Raw genomic sequence first — 21,470 nt, 5'->3', positions numbered from 1 at the left:
TTGCCCAAAGTCACCCAGCAGACAACTGATGGAGCTAGGATTAGAACATAGGTCCTTTTACCGCCCAGGCCCGTGGCCAAGCTGCTTCTCACATACCACTTGAATATCTAATTAATTCTAATTTTAATGCTATGAAATAGGTAGATCAATCAGCAGTGGTATTTATTGAGTGCTTACCTTGTGCAGAGTACTATACTAAGCACTTGGGAGAGTAGAGTAGAAGGACACCTCCAGGAGCTTAGTTAGTAGGAGAGGCACACATTAAAATAAGTTTTTGATAGGCAACTCCTATTTTCAGATTTAAGAAACTGCAGTCTTAAAGAGTTTAACTAACTTGGTCCAGGTCATGAGTATGGGCCAATGTAATGTGGTGGAAAGAGAAAAATTGGTTTCTGATTTTAATGCTCTCTAATAATAATAATAATTGTGTAATTTCATTCATTCATTCATGCAATCGTATTTACTGAGCGCTTACTGTGTGCAGAGCACTGTACTAAGTGCTTGGGAAGTACAAGTTGGCAACATATAGAGATGGTCCCTACCCAGCAGCGGGCTCACAGTCTAGAAGTGACATGTACGAGGTCACACAGCAAGCAAGTCTCAGGGCCATAACTATGTATATATGTTTGTATGTATATATGTTTGTTATGTATATATGTTTGTACATATTTATTACTCTATTTATTTATTTATTTATTTTACCTGTACACATCATCATCAGTCGTATTTATTGAGCGCTTACTATGTGCAGAGCTATTTTATTTTGTTAGTATGTTTGGTTTTGTTCTCTGTCTCCCCCTTTTAGACTGTGAGCCCACTGTTGGGTAGGAACTGTCCCTATATGTTGACAATTTGTACTTCCCAAGCGCTTAGTACAGTGCTCTGCACATAGTAAGTGCTCAATAAATACGATTGATGATGATGATGATGATGATAACTAGAACCTGGGTCCTTCTGAATCCCAGACCGATGCTCTATCCATTAGGCCACACTGTATCTCAGGTCACTTCTTCCTCTCCCCCACATCCCGCAGCGACCCCCTTCGTGTTGTCTCTCTACTCATTGGACTTTCAGAATGGGGAGGGTCCCCACCCCCTACTACGTGCCAAGCACTGGAGTAAATACAAGGTAATCAGGTTGGACACAAGTCCCTGTCCCACATGGGGCTCACAGGTAACTAAGTCATAAAGAAGTGAAGTGACTTTCCCAAGTCACACAACATTCATTCAGTCATATTTATTGAGTGCTTACAGTGTGCAGAGCACTGTACTAAGTGCTTAGAAGGTACAATTTAGTAATAAAGAGAGACAAACACTGGCCACACCAGGCTTACAGTCTAGAAGGGGTGGCCGATTAGAATTCACATTCTCTGACTTTCAGGCTCAAGTTTTTTCCATTAGGCTACGCTGAAATTGCCATCTCTATATTTATAAAGTACACACATGCAGTATAAAATTAATGGTGGAGCATTAATTTGTGACTCCCTGGCTCTATAACCCTCAAGCAGAGAAGAAGTAGAAATGATCGTGAACAACTGGAACTCTTGTTCCAGGAGTCTGCACCTCACCTGCTTACCAGAATCTGGGTCCATGTTCTCTGTCCACTGAGGAGAAAACAGAAGCGTCCTAGGACTCAGGCCAAGGGAAGACCTCCCAAACATAAATAGAGAAGCTATAAGTCCACCAAGGTCCTTAACACACCTATGATAATAATAATAATAGCATTTATTAAGTGCTTAATATGTGCAAAGAACTGTTCTAAGTGCTGGGGAGGTTACAAGGTGAACAGGTTGTCCCATGTGGGGCTCACAGTCTTAATCCCCATTTTACAGTTGAGGGAACTGAGGCGCAGAGAAGTGAAGTGACTTGCCCAAAGTCACACAGATGACAAGTGGCGGAGCCAGGATTTGAACCCATGACCTCTGATCCAAAGCCCGGGCTCTTTCCACTGAGCCACGCTGCTTCTCTATTCAACTATTCAACAGGCCCTGGGATCTTCAGTGGATTGCTTGATGGAAGTTGGGTGAAAGATATGAAAAAATATAGTTTTTGCTGTAGTGTGAACTGCAAGGGATCTGTGGAAATGGAGAAAGCAGAGCAAATGTTTTAAGTTTCCAGGGAAGGCTAGCAGTCTGTTGGGATACAACTGTGACAGACAGCTCAGTTTAGAATGTAGCAATCCCTACCCTCGAGGAATTTACAGCCTAGTTAAGAAACACAAGGTAAAATCACTTGAATATCCAGTGTCAGGAAGAGATAGCTATGGGGAATGTCATGGAGGAATGGAAGAAGGATAAACATATATATCTATATCTATCTATCTATCTATCTATATATATATATACATATATAAATTTATATATATATATATCTACGTAGATATGTATCTACGTAGATATATATATATATATATAAAGTGCTGAGGATACCACTGAAGTACATCAGTGGCAAGAGTAAGCAATGGTCTGAATCACCTAGAGTGTGAATAAACTGGGGAAGCTGGATTTTTATGTGGACTTTTATGAATGCTTTAAAGATGGGGTCTGGTGGATTTGTGGATAAAGGAAAGGGATTTGGGGGAAGGGAAGTGGATTAAAGCATTTGAGTTAAATATTTAAATAGCCACTTGTTTGCAATTCCATCAATAGTCTATTTATTGTGCACAATTGCCTTGAATATAGCTCCGCAAACTTGGATGAAAGGTTGATTTAATCAATTTTTCTAATAAGTGGGAAGGTGGATATTAAAGAAAATATTTGTTTTGATTTGCAAGGTTGACACAGCTGGTCAAACAGTATGTGCTGATGCTGAATAGACTTGATTGTCTTTGGAACTTTCTAAGTGCATCCTCTTTTCATTTCTTGTTCTATTTTTTCATTTACGTTATTCAGAAGATACGGTATAATGACTAATATGTGCTGGACATTTTCACCTTGGTATTAAATATGTTTTTATATATACTGATTTCTTTCTCCAAGCCCTTTAGGTTAAAGGATTTATCTTAATCTCCTTCCCTGACAACCCTTTTCTGGGTTTGGAATTTAGCTAATTTTCTCCACACTTAGTTCCATTAATACACTACAATTGCCAACTCCTGATAGGTCCAAAAGGTACCTAAATATTTGTTTGATCTCTAGCATCGCTTTATTTGTTTATGGATTAGTTCAAATCTGTGGACTAAACTGACTCCCCCTTTCCTCTTCTCACCATGTATTTACCTATTTTTCTCTCAGAGCATCATGCTACACCTTAACTTAGTAAAGAAGATGAAGTCCTGGTTTTTTTTATACATTTACGAAGACTGACCTACCTATTTTTAGGCCAGAAATGCATAATCAAAGAGAAGCTTTGAGAGCTGATTTTGAATCCATGCCATGTGGACAGCTAATCCATATAATTCAGGGTGGAAAACCTGTTGGGTTGCTTACACTGTTGGGTAGGGACCATCTCTATATGTTGCCAACTTGTACTTCCCGAGCTCTTAGTATAGTGCTCTGCACACAGTAAGTGCTCAATAAATATGACTGATTGATTGATTGATTGATTGATTACACTACCTGAACTCTAAAAGACAATGACCAGCCTTCCATTTTCTATAGGACAGAATACATGCAATCTGAGCGAACCTCTTCATAAGACTTTGGAACCTGAGAGGAATTTGTGATTGGTCATAAATTCCTCTTCCTCAACACATCATCCGGAGAGACATCTCAAGAGGTCACTGGTCCTTCCCCCATCAATCAATCAAAATTATTTTTAGTGTTTACTGAGTGCTAAGCACTGTACCAAGCCTTGGGAGAGTAGAGCACAACCAAGACTGGTGTTTTCTGCCTGAAACTAGCTTTAGATTTAATGCTGGAGAGACAGATAAAATTATTTACAACTGTGGGAGCCGGAGGGAAAACAAGGATATAGAAGTAGTATATATTTATCAGGATGAAATAGCTGAATAAATAATGAAAAATACATTATTCTTTATGTTCTATTATTGTTATTATCATTGCTGTTATTATATTTATTAAGTCTTTGATATATGTCAAATTCTGCTCTAAGCACTGGGGTAGATAAAAGTTAATCAGGTTGGACACAGTACCTGTCCCACATAGGGGTCACAGTCCCAATTAGTGGTGAGCACTCTAATCCGACTCCACCACCTGTCTGCTGTGTGACCTTGGGCAAGTCACTTAACTCTGTGCCTCAGTTACCTCATCTGTAAAATGGAGATTAAGACTGTTAGCTCCACATAGGATAGGGGACTATGTCCAACCAGATTTGCTTGCATCCACCCCAGCACTTAGTACAGTGCCTGGTACAGAGTAAGCGCTTAACAAATACCATAATAATAATAATAATTATTATTATATGAACTTTTGGGAGAGCTATTGGTGATTCAATCCCTACTGGGTCACCAATGAGTTTCCTAAGAAGTTCATACAGTACAGTGCCAAATCAAATGATAACTTAAATACTTAATCTAAATTCAGTCCAAAACACTCACTGAGTTGGCGTAACAATCCAAAATCACCTATTGCAAGAGATAATAGAGAACAACCACTGGGATGGGCCTTTGTTAAATTGTTAGGAGTAAATTGTTAGGATTGAGAAACAGCTTAGCTTAGTGGATAATGCCCATGCATTATGAGAGCCCATGCCCATGAGAGCCAGAAGGACCTGGGTTCTAGTTCTAACCCTGGGTCTGCCACTGGTCTGCTGTGTGAACTTGGGCAAGTCACATAACTTCTCTCTGATTCAGTTACCTCATCTGTAAAATGGGAATTAAGACTATGGGCCCCATGTGGGACATGGATTGGGTTTGACCTGACTAGTTTGTATCTACCTCAGCACTTAGTACAGTGTTTGGCACATAGTAAGCACTTAACAAATATTAGTTTTAAAAAACACTGTTTTTTAACTTGTTTACTGTCAGACTTGAAGACTAGTGTCCCCACTCTGTTGTATTTTACTGTCCCAAGTACATAGTACAGTGCTCTGCACATAAGTGCTCAATAAATAACACTGATGATAATGGAAAAATGCTGAAAATGTGCTATATGTTAGGTAAATTTTATTGTGGTTTCTGGCTGTTTGTCACAGTGGCTCTCAGATAAGGAGTTCAGAGATCTTTTAGTACTATGAGAAGCTAAGATTTAGATGGATTCAATAAGATAGTAATAATAAATGGCATTTGGTAAGTGCTTACTATGTGCAAACCACTGTTATAAGGGCTAGGGGGGATTCAAGGTGATCAGGTTGTCCCACGTGGGGCTCACAGCCTTAATCCCCATTTTACAGATGAGATAACTGAGGCACAGAGAAGTTAAATGACTTGCCCAAAGTCACACAGCTGACAATTGGCGGAAACGGTGTTTGAACCCAAGACCTCTGATTCCCAAGCCCTTTCCACTGAGCCATGCTGCTATTCCCCATCCATAATGAGGTCACAGTCTCGAGGATAGGACCCCTCCTAACCTCTTAGATTGTGTGAGCCCCATGAGGGCAAGGATTTTGTCTCATCAATTAACATGTACCTACCCCAGGGCTTAGCATAATGTCTAGGGCATGGTAGTAAGCACTTAATAATTCCCACTGCAAAATGTTAAACTCTTTCTAATACATAGATGACCGCCACTGTGTATTCTGTGAACCTTGTTGATTTAGAGAGATCATGGCATCCCGAGAGAAGGACAGGCATTATCAAATGTGCCTGCAGAATCTCTTAAGAGCTGGGGGATTTTTTCTTAAACTATTGAGGAGTGGAGGAAGCTATTTACCTTTTGAAATCTTGGGGAACATTAGCAAGAAGCCTCTTGGATTGGCTGTGGGAGACTCAAATCCCCTAAGCTTGTCTCTTTGATCTCTTCTGGTTTGGGTTGTGGACGGTGTTTTCTGAGCAGGACAATTCATTCATTCATTCAGTCATATTTATTGAGCGCTCACTGTGTGCAGAGCACTGTACTAAGCGCTTGGGAAGTACAAATCGGCAACATATAGAGACGGTCCCTACCCAACAGTGGGTTCACAGTCTAGAAGGGGGAGACAGACAACAAAACAAAGCATCTTAACAAAATAAAATAAATAGAATAAACATGCACAAATAAAATAAGTAAATAAAGAGTAATATAAGAAAAACAAATAAATAAATAGAGTAATACACATGGTAAGAGCCCTCTGCGGGACAAGGCCTGCGTCCAACCCAATCTCCTTGGGAGCCACCCCGGCATTCATTCATTCATTCAATCGTATTTATTGAGCGCTTACTGTGTGCAGAGCACTGTACTAAGCGCTTGGGAAGTACAAGTTGGCAACGTATAGAGACAGTCCCTACCCAACAGTGGGCTCACAGTCTAAAAGGGGGAGACAGAGAACAAAACTATACTAATGAAATAAAATAAATAGAACAGAACAATGAGGCTGGCCCGGGGCCGGTGAAGCCTTCCATAAGCCTTCTGGGTTGTTTTTTGTTCAGGCACCTAGATTATACCCCAATTGATTGATTGATTGATTGATAGACTTCACATAGGGCGAGATAAGCAATTTTGCCCCAGCCCTTCCTTCCTGTGGCTGTTAGAGCTGCAAAGGAAGTCTCTCAGGAGTAGCCACTAATAATAATAATAATAACTGTGGTATTTGTTAAGTGCTCACTATGTGCCAGGCACTGTACTAAGCTCTGGGGTGGATATAAGCAAATCGGGTTGGACGCAATCACTGTCCCGCATGGGGCTCACACTCTTATTCTCCATTTTACAGAAGAGGTAATTGAGGCACAGAGAAGTGAAGTGACCTCCCCAAGTCCACACAGCAGACAAGTGGCAGAGCCGCAGTTAAAACCCATGACCTTCAGACTCCCAAGCCCGGGCTCTAGCCACTACATCATGCTGCTTCCCACAACATCACAATGGGAAGGCACCAGCAAGAAATTGTCTTTCATTCATTCATTCATTCATTTCATTTGTATTTATTGAGCACTTACTGTGTGTAGAGCACTGTACTAAGCGCTTGGGAAGTACAAGTTGTCTTTATTGATGTTTTTCGGGGGCTGTAGGTGTAGAAGTAGAATGCTTGCTGCTTTACTGAGCATCAGCTTTTGGTCCCCATTCAGAAATCACCTCTTCCCTCAAAATTCCCAGAGTCCATGGTATTTCTGCCACTGTTCAAATGCCTTAGTTGCCTTTGAAATTGTATTTCCAAGCTCTGGGTCCCAAGTAACTAGACCGTGAGCCCGTTGTTGGGTAGGGATATCTCTATATGTTGCCAACTTGTACTTCCCAAGCACTTAGTACAGTGCTCTGCACATAGTAAGTGCTCAATAAATACAATTGAATGAATGAATGAAAGTAAGACTCCCGTCACTTGAGTAGATTAGGAAAATGTAACTAGGTAGTGAGCATGAGTTGGCGTTGGGATTTCGCCCACTCCACAGGGGTTGGAAAAATGATAATCTCTGGTACACATGCAAGGAACTGATGAACCAATCAATCAATGGTATTTATGGAGCACTTTATGTGCAGAGCACACTACTCAGCCCAGTGAAAGTGTCTTATGTTCAACACTCTGAATTGCTGATGTCTCGTTTAAATATTCAAGTAGGTCGACAGCCACAGAGCCAACTCTGCTCAGCGGTGTACCAACTTTCATTTCCTAAGCTGCACAGTATCTACTGATAACCTTAAAATATTAACAGCATCACTTATTGTACTTGTTTTATGGGAGGTCTATAGTATAAATGTATGCTAAAATAAACTAAATTTACAGATTTTAGTAGTAATTTAGAAATGATAAGAAAGTTACCAAATACTTACAATTATATAAATTGTCCCTCAAATTATGGAAATCTTATTAAAGCTTTATTGCTACTTAGTTTTGTCTGAATAAACCTAAGTGTGCTAGTGAGAGTTTTGATAAATTAGGAAGGCTGAAAGATTGAAATGGTCATAGTGTTTAAGTTGTATTACATTTGAATCTATTTAATTGACTATTTTTATAAACATAGGGTTCCTTTGTGAAAAAAATATACTTTTAACTTTTCATTCAGTCCTTGTTTTTTTTCTTTTTTTTACTGTACCAAATGAAAAAGAAAAATCTCCCTTGTGGCTTTTGTATTTCGCTTTCATTAATTTGCTTTCCATGCATGTATACTATATAATTATATGTTCATGTTGTCATGGTGATTTAGGTCTAGAATTGTCAGAATATAGCAATCACTCACTTAAAGTAGAACCATTGATGTCCAGTAAATTCAACAGTATGATGGCAGCATCTGAGCATTTTTACCCTTATTTTATGAAGAAATATCCATCAAGAATTAAGTATTTATCTCCTCCAACTGGTCACATTATTTCTCCATTCTTATTTACTCCTTTGCCCATTGCCTGGGCCAGCTGTTTCAGTCAATTGTATTTATTGAGCACTTACTGAATGCAGAGCACTGTACTAAGCACTGAGGAGAATAGAATATAATATAAGAATCATTCCCCACCCACAACGAGCTTACAGTCTACAGGGGGAAACAGACATTAATATAAATGTACAAATTACGGATATGTACATTAGTGTTATGGGCCTGGGGATGGGGTTGAATGAAGGGAGCAAATCAGGGTGATGCAGAAGGGAGTGGGAGGAAAGGAAATGTGGGCTTAGTCAGGGAAGGCCTCTTGGAGGAGATGGGCCTTCAATGAGGATTTGAAGGTTGGGAGAGTAACCCAGTAAGCCAATGATAAGGAGTTTCTGTTTGATACAGAGGAGGATAGGCAGCCACTGGAGGTTCTTGAGGAGTGGGGAATCATGGACTGAATGTTATTGTAGAAAAATGACCCAGACAACAGTGTGAAGTGTGCACAGGAGTGGGAGAGACAAGGAGGCAGCGAGGTCAGCAAGCTAGTTTATATGGAAATCAAGGGGGGATATGAGAAATGTTTGGATTAATGGGGTAGCAGTTTGGGTAGGGTAGATTTTAGTGTTGTTGTTAAGGTCAAACCGACAGGATTTAATGATAGATTGAATATGTGGATTGAAGGGGAGAGATGAGTCAAGGATAACACCAAGATTACAGGCTTGTGAGAGAGGAAGGGTGATGGGGCTGTTTAAAGTGATGGGAAAATCAGGGGGAGGACAAAGTTTGGGTGGATAAGGAGTTCTGTTTTGGACATGTTAAGCTCGAGGTGAGGGCAGAATATCCAAGTAGAGATGTCCTGAAGACAGGAGGAAATGCAAGACTGGAGAGAGGGAGAGAGGTCAGGGCTGTAGATGTAGATTTGGGAAACCTCAGCATAGAGGTGGTAGTTGAAGCCATGGGAGCAAATGAGCTCTCCAAGGGAGTGGATGTAGATGGAGAAAAGAAGAGGACCCAGAATTGAGCTTCAAGGGATTCCTACAGTTAGGGGGTGGAAGGCAGAGAAGGAGCCTGTGAAAGAGACTGAGCATAAGCGGCTAGAGAGATAGGAGGAGAATCAGGATAGGACAGTGTCAGTGAAGCTGCAATTGGATAATGTTTCCAGGAGTAGGAGGTGGCACACAGTGTCAAAGTCATCTGAGAAGCCGAGGAGGTTAGGATGGAGTAGAGGCTGTTAGATTTGGCAAGAAGGAGATCATTTGTGACCTTTGAGAGAGTGGTTTAAGTGGAGCAAAGGAGACTGAAGCTAAATTGGAGGGGATCAAGGAGACATTGGAAGAGAGGAACTTGAAACAGCAGCTATAGACAACTCGCTTCAGGAGTTTGGAGAGGAATGGTAGAAGGGAGATGGAGTGATAACTGGAGGGAGCCATGGAGTAAAGGAAGGGTTTTTTTTTGTTGTTGTTGTTAGGATAGGGAGATATGAGCATGTTTGGAAGTGGTGGGGAAGAAGCCATTGGAATGCAAAAATTGAAGATAGCTGTCAGGAAGGGAAGAAGGGAGGAGGCAAGTGCTTTGATAAAATGTGAAGGGATGGGTGCGGATATGCAGGTTGAGGTGGTGGATTCTGAGGGAAGACAGGAGATCTCGAGCTACTGCTGGGAAAGTTGGGAGAATTGAAGCAGCAGGAAGAGGGAGAGACTGGAGAGGAGCAGGGAGGATGTTAGTGAGATCATGCATGATAGTTTCGATTTTCTCAATAAAGTAGGTAAGTGTTGTGGGGCTTAGTACAGTGCTCTGCACACCGTAAGCGCTCAGTAAATACGATTGAATGAATAAATAAAGGGAGCAAATCAGGGTGACACAGAAGGGAATAGGAAAATAGGAAACGAGGGCTTAGTCAGGAAGGTCTCTTGGAGGAGATGTGCCTCCAATAAAGCTTTGAAGGTGGGGAGAGAAATTGTCTGCCTGGGAATCAGAAGGCCCCTGGTTCTAATCCCGGCTCTGCCACCTACTTGCTGTGTGATCTTGGACAAATCACTTAACTTCTCTGTGCCTCAATTACCTAATCTGTGAAATGGGGATTAAGACTATGAGCCCAATGTGGAACATGGACTGTGTTCAACCCAATTTCCTTGTATCTACCCCAGCACTTAGTACAGTGCCTGGTGCATAGTAAGCACTTAACAAATTCCACAACTACTATATGAAGGGAGAAGACAGTCCAGGTCAGAGTTAGGATGTGGGTGAGAAGTTGGCAGTGAGATAGATGAGATCAAGGTACAGTGAGTAGGCTTATATTATAAGAGTGAAATGTGCCAAGTGGGTTAGAGTAGGAAATGAGAAAGATAAGATAGGAAGGGGCGAGTTGACTGAGTGCTTTAAAGCTGACGGTAAGGAGTTTCTATTTGATGTGGAGATGGATGGACAACCACCGAAGGTTCTTGAGGAATGGAGAAACATGGACTGAATGTTTTTGTGCAACAGTTATCCAGGAAGCAGAGTGAAATATGGACTGGCGTGGAGAGAGGCAGGAGGCTGGAAGGTCAGCAAGGAGACTTGATGCAGTAATCAAGGTGGAATGCTAAAGGCAACATACGATATTATTTTATCACGTGTGCGTATGCTTGACATGTGCATGCAAATATTATCGAAACAAAATTTAAATTTCAAATTTAAGGAATCTAGTTTTTATTGAGGGAGTGTTCCAATTCATTTGGGAAAAACACTGAAGTAGTCATATAAGGTAGATAGTCGTATTCAAGCTTGTTTAAATGAGGCCTTAATAAAAGTAATTTTGCTTGGCATACTTGGTTTCAGATTGTGAGGGACAGGGGCCATTCTAATTCCCTTCTTTCCCAGCTCTTAGTACAATTCTCTGCACTCATTTAGTAAAAAAATACTATTATGACTACTACTACTACTGTTTGTTCATACACAGTGGTCCTACAAAGGCGAGGCAAACTCCTTGGATCCTATCTTCGCTTCATACAAGGTGATGAATAATTTCTTCCTCAACTCAGGAACCGTGTAATATTATGCTCTTTACCTCCTGACCTTTGTTTCCACCAATTTTTGACAGCAGGATTCCAAGTTAAATTTGGCAAAACCAGGGACATTTTTCCAAGTTGAATGTCCTTGCGTGGTAACCGCTGTCACCCATATTTATTTTATTGAAACAAGTTGGGTCATTATCATTTTTTGAATCGGGTTCCACTGATTTACCAAGAATCCAGTAATCCTGAGTTTTTCTCTGTTCATCATTTAGCCTACCTTTTATTTTCCAAGAAAATGTTTTGCAAATTACAGAAAAAAATATTTTCTAGAAAAGTTTTGTGGGAAATAAAACTGGCCTTATTTCTCCAAACTCTCCTTCTCCTCCATTTCCAGGTTGTAGTTAATAGGAGCTTTGACTCTCCGTTCAACTCTTGTTTCCTCACTGAAAGGAATGTTTCCCTTTGGGGCTGAGAAGGGGTGAGCAGTCAGAGAGCAATGAAGTGGAGGGCGGGAGGAAATGTGGCATTGCTTTTGAGGAATAAATCGTATTTCATCATCATCATCAATCGTATTTATTGAGCGCTTACTGTGTGCAGAGCACTGTACTAAGCGCTTGGGAAGTACAAATTGGCAACATATAGAGACAGTCCCCACCCAACAGTGGGCTCACAGTCTAAAAGGGGGAAAAGTCTAAAAGTCTAAAAGGGTATTTGACCAGGTTGTTTATAATTCAACAAAAATCAACTTCTTGTACTTCCCAAGTGCTTAGTACAGTGCTCTGCACACAGTAAGCGCTCAATAAATACGATTGATTGATTGATTTCCATTCTTGGGTGACTTGAAAGTGGAAAGTATGTTATTAGAGTGCCAGTGGAATTGCTACCACTCTACTGTGGAACCCTTTCTGTTCCTTCTTTTCCACCCAAATTGCTACAGCTCTGCTCAAGCCTTGTTTTTGCTGTCCCTATAGGAAGTGCCTAGAGAAAAGAGCAAGGGCCTGATATGGGTTCTAATCCCAGTCCTGCCACAGTCTGCTGTGTGACCTTGGACAAGTCACTGAATTTCTCTGTGCCTCAGTTACCTCAACTGTAAAATGGGGATTAAGACTGTGAGCCCCATGTGGGGCACGGACTGTGTCTGGCCTGATTACCTTGTATCTACCCCAGTGCTTAGAACAGCGGTTGGCTCATAGTAAGCGCTTAACAAAGAAGCAGCGTGGCTCAGTGGAAAGAGCCCGGGCTTTGGAGTCAGAGGTCATGGGTTCAGATCCAGCTCCGCCAATTGTCAGCTGTGTGACTTTGGGCAAATCACTTAACTTCTCTGGGCCTCAGTTCCCTCATCTGTAAAATGGGGATTAAGACTGTGAGCCCCACGTGGGGCAACCTGATCACCTTGTATCCCCCCAGCGCTTAGAACAGTGCTTTGCACATAGTAAGTGCTTAACAAGTACCATTATTATTATTATTATTAAATACCACAATTGTTTCCTGCCCCCAGACTACTATATCAACCTTCTTTCTGGTCTCCCGGCCTCCAGCCTCTACTTCCTCTAGTCTCACTACATGGTTGCATGGATCATCTTTCTGAACCCCATATCTCTCCTCTCCTCAAAACTATCCTCTGCTTTACCATCTCATTCCATATCAAACAAAAACTCCTCACAAATGGAGAGCCATCGTGGCTCTCCACCAATCAATCAATCAATCAATCGTATTTATTGAGCACTTACTGTGTGCAGAGCACTGTACTAAGCGCTTGGGAAGTACAAGTTGGCAACATATAGAGACGGTCCCTACCCAACAGTGGGCTCACAGTCTAGAAGACCAACTCTACCTATCTTACCGATCTACTCTCTTTATCCGCTCTCTGCCAAATCATGCTCTTAACTCCTTCTTAGGGAACCTTCTGGTTGTATCTCACTCTTGTCTTTCCTAATCAATCAATCAATCAAACAATGGTATTTATTGAGCACTATTATGTACAGAGCACTAGGATAGGACATTAGAGAAGCAGCGTGGCTCAGTGGAAAGAGCATGGGCTTGGGAGCCAGAGGCCATGGGTTCTAATCCTGCCTCCACCTCATGTCAGCTGTGTGACTTTGGGCAAGTCACTTCACTTCTCTGGGCCTCAGTTACCGCATCTGTAAAATGGGGATTAAGACTGTAAGCCCCACGTGGGACAATCTGATCACCTTGTACCGCCCCCAGTGCTTCACACATAGTAAGCGCTTAACAAATGCCATTATTATTATTATTATTATTATTACAAGACATGATCTCTGTCTTACATAGTACACTGTGTGCACTCCAGTGTACCCCAGCCCTTAGTACAGGGCTTGGCACACAGTAAGTGTTTAACAAATATCACCATTATTATTAGACATTTTCCCTGCCTTCATGGAGCACCTCTTCCTATCCTCTCACTCTGTTCCCCCAGCTTGGAAGTCCCTTGTGGAAAGAGCACGGGCCTCGAAGTCAAAGGACATGGGTTCTAATTCCAGCTCTGACACTTGTCTGCTGTATGACCTTGGGCAAGTCACTTCACTTCTCTGGGCTTCAGTCACCTCACCTGGAAAATGGGGATTAAGACTGTGAGCCCCGTGCGGGACAGGGACTTTACCTTGTATCTACCCCAGCGCTTAGAACAGTGCTTGGCACATAGTAAGGGCTTAACAAATACCACAATTGTTATTATCCTCATATTAAACAGGCCATGGCTCTCCCCATGTTCACAGCCTTTCCACGTTGTGAAGAAGGATGACCCCCCACTGTTGGGTAGGGACCGTCTCTATGTGTTGCCAACTTGTACTTCCCAAGCACTTAGTACAGTGCTCTGCACACAGTAAGCGCTCAATAAATACAACTGATTGATTGATCCAGTGGACAGAGCGCAGAACTGGAAGTCCAGAGACTTTGGTTCTAACCGAAGCTCTTCTTGTCTGCTTTGTGACCTTAGCCAAGTCTCTTAACTTCTCAGTGCCTTAGTTCCTCATCTTTAAATTCCAGGTAAAATTCCAGTTCTTCCTGCCTTTTATGACTGTGAATCCCAAGTAGGGGGGTGACTACCTCTGCTCTAATTAACCTGTAAGCACACAGCACTCCTGCACACAAGATTTTGCATAAATAATAATAATAATAATGATGGCATTTATTAAGTGCTTACTATGTGCAAAGCACTGTTCTAAGCGCTGGGGAGGTAACAAGGTGATCACGTTGTCCCACGGGGGGCCCACAGTCTTCGTCCCCATTTTGCAGATGAGGTCACTGAGGCACAGAGAAGTGAAGTGACTTGCCCAAAGTCACACGGCTGACAAGTGGTGGAGCCGGGATTAGAACCCATGACCTCTGACTCCAAAGCCCGTGCTTTTTCCACTGAGCCGCACTGCTTCTCATAAAGTTAGCACTTAACACAGTATTTTTTATCATTATTGTTATTATTACTTAAAATTATGGTAAAATCCTCCAACAAGCCTTCTTCATTTAAAACTTCTAAGGGTGATAAGTTGTAAAAACCTATCAGCCAATTTTAACACTTAAGAGCTCAATAAATATGATTGAATGAATGCATAATATAAAATGTGTTGTATATAATTATATAATATTTATATATTCAATTATTATTTGACCACTCTAGTTGTAAATATTTTTATGTTTGTCTCCCCTGCTAAGAACAAGAAACATGAAGGCAGAGAATGTGTCACGTCTTTATTCTGTACTTTTCAAGTGCCCAGTACAACGCATTGCACAGTACAGAGTAGTGTAGTAATAATAATGATGACAGCATTTGTTAGGCGCTTACTACCTGCCAGGCACTATACTAAGCTCTGGGGTGGATATAATCAAATCAGGTTGGACAAAGTCCCTGTCCCAGGTGGGGCTCACAGTCTCAATCCCCATTTTACAGATGAGGTAACTGAGGCACAGAGAAGTGAAGTGACTTACTCAAGGTCACACAGCAGACATGTGGCAGAGCCGGAATTAGAACCCATGACCTTCTGACTCCCAGTTCTGTGCTCTATCCATTATGCCATGCTGCTTCCACACCTCATGTCCCGCACCTAGTATAGCAAAGCTGCTTAACAATTGCTCTTACGACTGGTAGGAAAGAAGTAATAATAATAATAATATAATATAATAATATAATATAATATTATAATTATATTATTATAATGCAATTATTATTAATAATATAATAATGGCATTTATTAAGCAGTTAATATGAGCAAAGCACTGTTCTAAGCGCTCGGGAGATTACAAGGTGACCAGGTTGTCCCATGGGGGCCTCACAGTTTTCATCCCCATTTTACAGATGAGAGAACTGAGGCCCAGAGAAGTTAAGTAACTTGCCCAAAGTCACACAGCTGACAAGTGGCGGAGCCGGATTTGAACCCACGACCTCTGACTCCAAAGTCCGGGCTCTTTCCACTGAGCCACACTGCTTCTCAATTAATACACAGTTAATAAATTATACAGGTTAATACATAGGCTTAGTACATTAGCTTTTGCTGGCGTATAATGAACAACAGATCAGTCCTTGTCTGTTCTGGAATGAAAAGAAACACACCGAGGTTAATTAGAAATAGCTAATCACTGCAATAGCAATATTTATGCCACCTATGTTGCCCAGTTCGTTTCATCTACTTTGGGCTGGGTCTGGTTGTGAAAATGTTCAAATCTTTTACTGGAAATGGGCCTTATTTTTGTAGTACCTGCTACCTGGGAACTACATTTCCCTGAAAGCAGAGGCCTCTCTTTCCTAGAAGCATTTGGGAGTGGGAGTCAATTAGCAAGACAGGTGGAATCTATTAAATTGAGGCGGGAGAGGGTAGGTTGGTTTTCTCTCTATCTCTGCCTGCTGTGATACACACAATTTACCTGGATGCTGTGCCCTGTGTACTGCTTGTGAGTTCCTACAATCAGAGCATTATCTTTATATCAAAGAAGTCCTTCTTACGTGTTTATAAAAGCTTAAATGTTGAAGCCTGGGTACCTTAGAGATGTGTAGGGGCTTAAATCTGGTTTAGCTTTACCCTTTTTTCACCCTACACAGTGAACTAAACTTCTAGGTCTAAGTCTCGAGTTTGGGAAATGTCTGGAACTACCATCAACTTTCCTCTGCTTTTAAATGTCATGTATCTAGTAGTTGCTGTCCCGTGGCTTGGAATTTTGAACCGAGCTATCTTAAAGGACTCAGAAGCCAACACTATTAAAACACAAATTCAGATGGAGCAATTAATCAAATTTTTATAAAATACAAGTTAGTGAGCGTGTCAGTGCGGTTAATTTGGGAACAGGAGGAGGAGAGGGGCAATTGGCAGATTTGGAGCAGAAAGTTCACTGGAGAAAAGAGGGTGGATTAGGAAAACAAGGCAGAAGATATAAGTGGAAATGAAGTCTAGTCTTAAATCCCCAGCAGCAGAGAGAAGGAATAAAATCCTTAAGCGCTTAGTACAGTGCTCTGCACATAGTAAGCGCTCAAAAAATACGATTGATGATGATAAAATCCCAACAATGTTTTTGGTGCTGAGGCAGCCTAAAGCTACTTTAAAGTGGAGAGGAAGAAGGAAAGGCAGGTGTAGACAGTAGAGTTTTAAGCTCCTCCTGTAGACTATAAACACTTTGTGGGCAGGGATCACATCTAGTGACTCTATTATATTGTACTATCCTCAGCATGTAATGCAATGTTCTGCACACAGTGAGTGCCCAATAAATACCATTGATTTATCCCTCTTCTGCCACTTGGCTGTGTGATCTTGGGCAAGTCACATAACTTCTCTGTGCCTCAGTTATCTCATTTGTAAAATGAGAATTGGTAGTGCGAGCCCCATGTGGGACAAGGACTGTGTCAACCTGATTAGCTTGTATTTACCTCAGCATTTAATACCGTACCTGGCACATAGTAAGTGCTCACCAAATAACGTGGAAAAAAAGCCCCACCCATCCAAAAAAGGGTTTAAAAAGTCATTTCCTTAGGTCTTTGCAAATTCAGTTTTGGAGATATTTTAGAGAACAATTTTTTGAAAACTTTTGAACTTCTCACTCTTATTGATTGCATTTGGGAGGTCTCATCATAGTGAGTTAAGGGACTCATATTTAATGTAGATAACCAAGCAATGAATTTTGTCCTTTCTCTGATTCAATAGTCCTTTCTCTGATTCAATAGTCCTTTCTCTGATTCAATTTGACAACGCTTGTAATATCTGGCACTTATAAGTCTTTGATTATTCTCTTCGGTATTCAGATAATAGCAATTATGCTTTCTCTTGGGATGAATGAAATGCTTCCCAGGCATTGAGTTATTAATTTTAATGTGCTTTTGGTTAAGAGGCAGTTAGGCACTAGCTTCATGTATTAGTTGGGAATCAAACCCCAGAGAGGTAGAAATGATTTGTCCAAAATCAACCAGTAAGTAAATCCAGAAGGCTACGATTCCTACGTTTCTGTTCCATACCCAGAGCTGGTTTTACCCCTCTGCTTGTTGCTGAAACCAAAATGAAACAAATCATGTTACATGTTCACAGTTCACTTGCTAATGGGTTTATAGTGGAGTGGTGGTAAAATCTTAGAATAACATTTGTCTCTCACTTCTGGCTTCCAGAAAAATCAGAAGAAATGGATGCATAATCTAATATCCAGAGGTAGACATATTTCTTTGTGCAGGCTGCTGACAGGTGACTAGCTGACCCATACGTTAAAGTCTCCCTTCCACTAAGAGTAATCTGTATGTAGGAAACAACCAAAATATAAACGGATAAAGCCATTTTAATCTAGTTTTAAATGGGCACTAGAAAGCGGATCATTACCTCTGCCAGAAGATGCTTGTCAAATGTGGCCCTTATTTTGACAGTTGTTGTAATGGACAGCAGTTAGGGTAATTCCTCAAAGCCATTAGGCTATTGGTGGTTTATTGTACTTTCTTATAACACTTTCAGCAACACAGCCTATATCACTTGGGTTTTGATAATTTAATTAAAATGTATATTCTACTCCTATCTTTTTCCTTAAACACCGTACAGCTTTTTAAAAAAATCTAAAGCATTAAAATATATGGCACCCGTAACTTCAGAATGGTTGATTAACATAATCAATCAATCAATCGTATTTATTGAGTGCTTACTGTGTGCAGAGCACTGTACTAAGAGCTTGGGAAGTACAGGTTGGCAACATATAGTGACAGTCCCTACCCAACAGTGGGCTCACAGTCTAGAAGGGAGAGACAGAGAACAAAACCAAACATATTAACAAAATAAAATAAATAGAATAGATATGTACAAGTAAAATAAATAAATAAATAGAGTAATAAATATGTACAAACATATATACAAGTGCTGTGGGGAAGGGAAGGAGGTAAGATGGGGGGGATGGAGAGGGGGACGAGGGGGAGAGACCATATAATTTTTACTTTGGTTTAAGGAAATATAAACCCAGAAAGTCAGTCTCTTCCATATGGTAACAAAAATCTTGCCGATTAGTTGGTTGAAGAAAATTGTAATTACTCGAGTGTTTTTGACATCTTGTCAGAGCCAAAGTGGAAAACTTAATTCATCAATTTCAGTGCCATGAAAAACCTGAAAACCTCACTTGCTGGGTAGATCACTGCTTAAAATAGCATTGAATGATTTGTGCAAAATGGCATTGATTCAAAATTTCATTGCATCCTATTTTTGAAAGGAATTTCAGGTTAGGCCTGCATTCAACTCTTGGCTTTGAAATATTCCTGCTTGTAGCATAAAGAAAAGAGAATTGTTACCTATAACAGTCTCTAAATTTGATTCATGCTGGGTGGCATCTTTAAGCCCACATTTCCCGTTACTCTTAAAATCGGAGTGTGTGGCACTTGGAAGACGCTTTGTCTCGATCACAATACGTTGTTACTAGTGAATGAAATTTCTGAACCTGGGCAAAAAGAAGTACATGGAAAGATTTAAGGCAGAACTCTGCAAGCCAAATGTGGCAATTATCTGCAGCTGAAAACGTCGTTTTTAATGTGTCCAATCGGCCAAGAGGAGAGAGAGGAATTAGAGGCCACCGTTCCTTCCTCTCTCACTCTCCCTCTTGCTCTCTTCTTCTTTATATAGTTTATCATCCATAATTTCTGGATGTATTTTGCTTCTTTAAGCTGTTTTATCTGTAGGCTTATGAGGTCACTCATGTGTGAATTCCTTTGTTAGTCATCTCACCTTTTGCCTTGATGATAGAAAATTGATCAGGCCTAAAGTACAAGTTCAATAGACAACCCCCTTGGTCCTTTGTCTAGGAGAATAGCTACCATTGAAGGCCATGAGCAGGTTGCTATTAATATGACAGCCTGCTCTATCTCCCACTGTAATTTATAATGAAATACCTAATCTCCATTATTTTGATCCAAGCAGGCGATCCCATGAAAAAGTCTTTTCATCCAGTTCCCAATGGCTGTTACATGAGAAATGGCAAACCAATAATTTTTGTCAAGTTTTTTAAGCCAACAGAAATGCTTTTCCACTGCTACAGTTTCAAAAGGCACAGATAAAGCTCATTCACTGAGATGAATGAAAAAGCCATCTGGGGTTTTTCTTTTTGACTTCCTTTCCTTTTCTCCATCCTTGTAATCAAATTTGAGCAAAATCAAATGGGGCTTTCTATGAAAGTACCTTTTGTTGATCTGAACGAGCTGGTAATTTACAAAATACCCTTCTTTTGTGAGGAAGGCTAAAGAAAAAAAGAATCAGTAGCTTTTAAAGCTGGGCCTTGGTGGGACTCTAAATGCAATGAAAGCAGTCTGTGTTGGGAGATTGAAATGCATTTCAAAGCCAGGCCTGACTCAGGGTACAAGGAAGATAGACCTATGTGCGTTTTGTAGGAAGAAAAATGTGAATGGAAAAGGGAGAAGGGGAGAGAGAAAAACTGGGGGAAAATCTGGATAAAACATTAAAGTAATCACTATTTTGGAGATGCATCCGTCCTTACTGATACAGTGTACGTAACTGGTGATAGAGAACTTGGATCTTTTTCTCAATTAGGAGTCTAACAGTAAATGCTGAAATTGTTGAAAGTTTGAGATCCGTGGGATTGAGGAGCTGGATCAGAATTTGTGGTGGATTTTTTTTTCCAACTTTTTCTTTTTCTTCCTTCCCTTGGGACCTTTTGGGAAAAGCCTCAAGAAAAATTGAAGATTCTAATTTTTAGTATACTAATACTTTCATTTTTTTTTCCTCCTTTTTGCCTGCTAGATTTCTTCATGGTAACTACTCCCGCATTGATTTTAAAAGAGCCAGGACGTGACAGACATCTGATAAATAGTAAGTAGTGAGTGATATCTTCTCTTATCCCTATTAATTATTAAATGATAGATGTAATAAAGATGAAAATAGTTTCTCCAGTTGGAATTGTTCTTTATTTTTCTATTTGTAAAGGAATAGATCTTTTATTCATAATCTGAATTGTTTGAGGTGAATTTCCATCAGGGTTAACTTAACTGTTTCTCTTACAATGCCATTATTGAGTTTTATGTTCTTTTTTTAAACATATTACCTATTAGCTGTTCTGCTTTTTATGTTGCTATTCTGCTATTTTTGTTTGTAAATAGTATATATGGTTTTTGAACACTGTGCATTCATATTTTTGAAGAACAGTAATAAAATGAACAAATTGGAGACATTCTTTTCCAAGGGTTTCATTTATCCTGCTTCCTGATGAAAATACTAGATAGCTTTTCTTTTCAACTTGACTGTTGGGTTCCCTGTCAACATTTTTTTGTGGTCAGCCTTTCACTTATTTTTGAAATAAAATTATTGATACCATTTGCAGTAGGCTGTCCTCCTGCATAAAAATCCGGAAGCCAGCTTTTTCTTTTGCAAACTCATTTCAAGAACGAAGCCTAATTTAGAGTTTTTTCTTTAGCTAAATAACTTTCCAAAGGGACTATCTGATTGAAAATGGACTCATTTTTCTATAGTGAAATTTCCTTATAAATGGGCAATAAGAGTTCTGTGCCTAACTCAGACTCCAAATGTTCCCAAGTCTTGGGAGGCATCCAGTTGATATGTCTTGACGTATGCATAGCGCTTTAAAACCAGAAATCATGAAATGGGCTTTATTTTGGGTGAACAGTCTCCTTGTTAGCTCTGTCTGTGGGTGAGAATTCCAAGCAATGATCAAGTCCCGTCC

At 40.4% G+C, this 21,470-nt stretch overlaps 1 long non-coding RNA gene across 1 annotated transcript in view; it reads left to right on the top strand.

The window, feature by feature from the left end:
- The window catches only part of LOC119924978, a 111,472-nt gene extending 90,870 nt beyond the window's left edge, over positions 1 to 20,602 (top strand). The window contains exon 4 of the long non-coding RNA XR_005449702.1: positions 20,534 to 20,602. This is a non-coding gene — a long non-coding RNA (uncharacterized LOC119924978). The remainder of the gene's footprint in view (positions 1 to 20,533) is intronic.
- The last annotated feature ends 868 nt before the right edge of the window (positions 20,603 to 21,470 follow it).

This window comes from Tachyglossus aculeatus, chromosome 1 (genome assembly GCF_015852505.1).
Source record: "Tachyglossus aculeatus isolate mTacAcu1 chromosome 1, mTacAcu1.pri, whole genome shotgun sequence".
Lineage (NCBI taxonomy): Eukaryota > Metazoa > Chordata > Mammalia > Monotremata > Tachyglossidae > Tachyglossus > Tachyglossus aculeatus.
The sequence above is the reverse complement of the archived record's forward strand: the minus strand, read 5'-3'. Positions and strand labels throughout refer to the sequence as shown.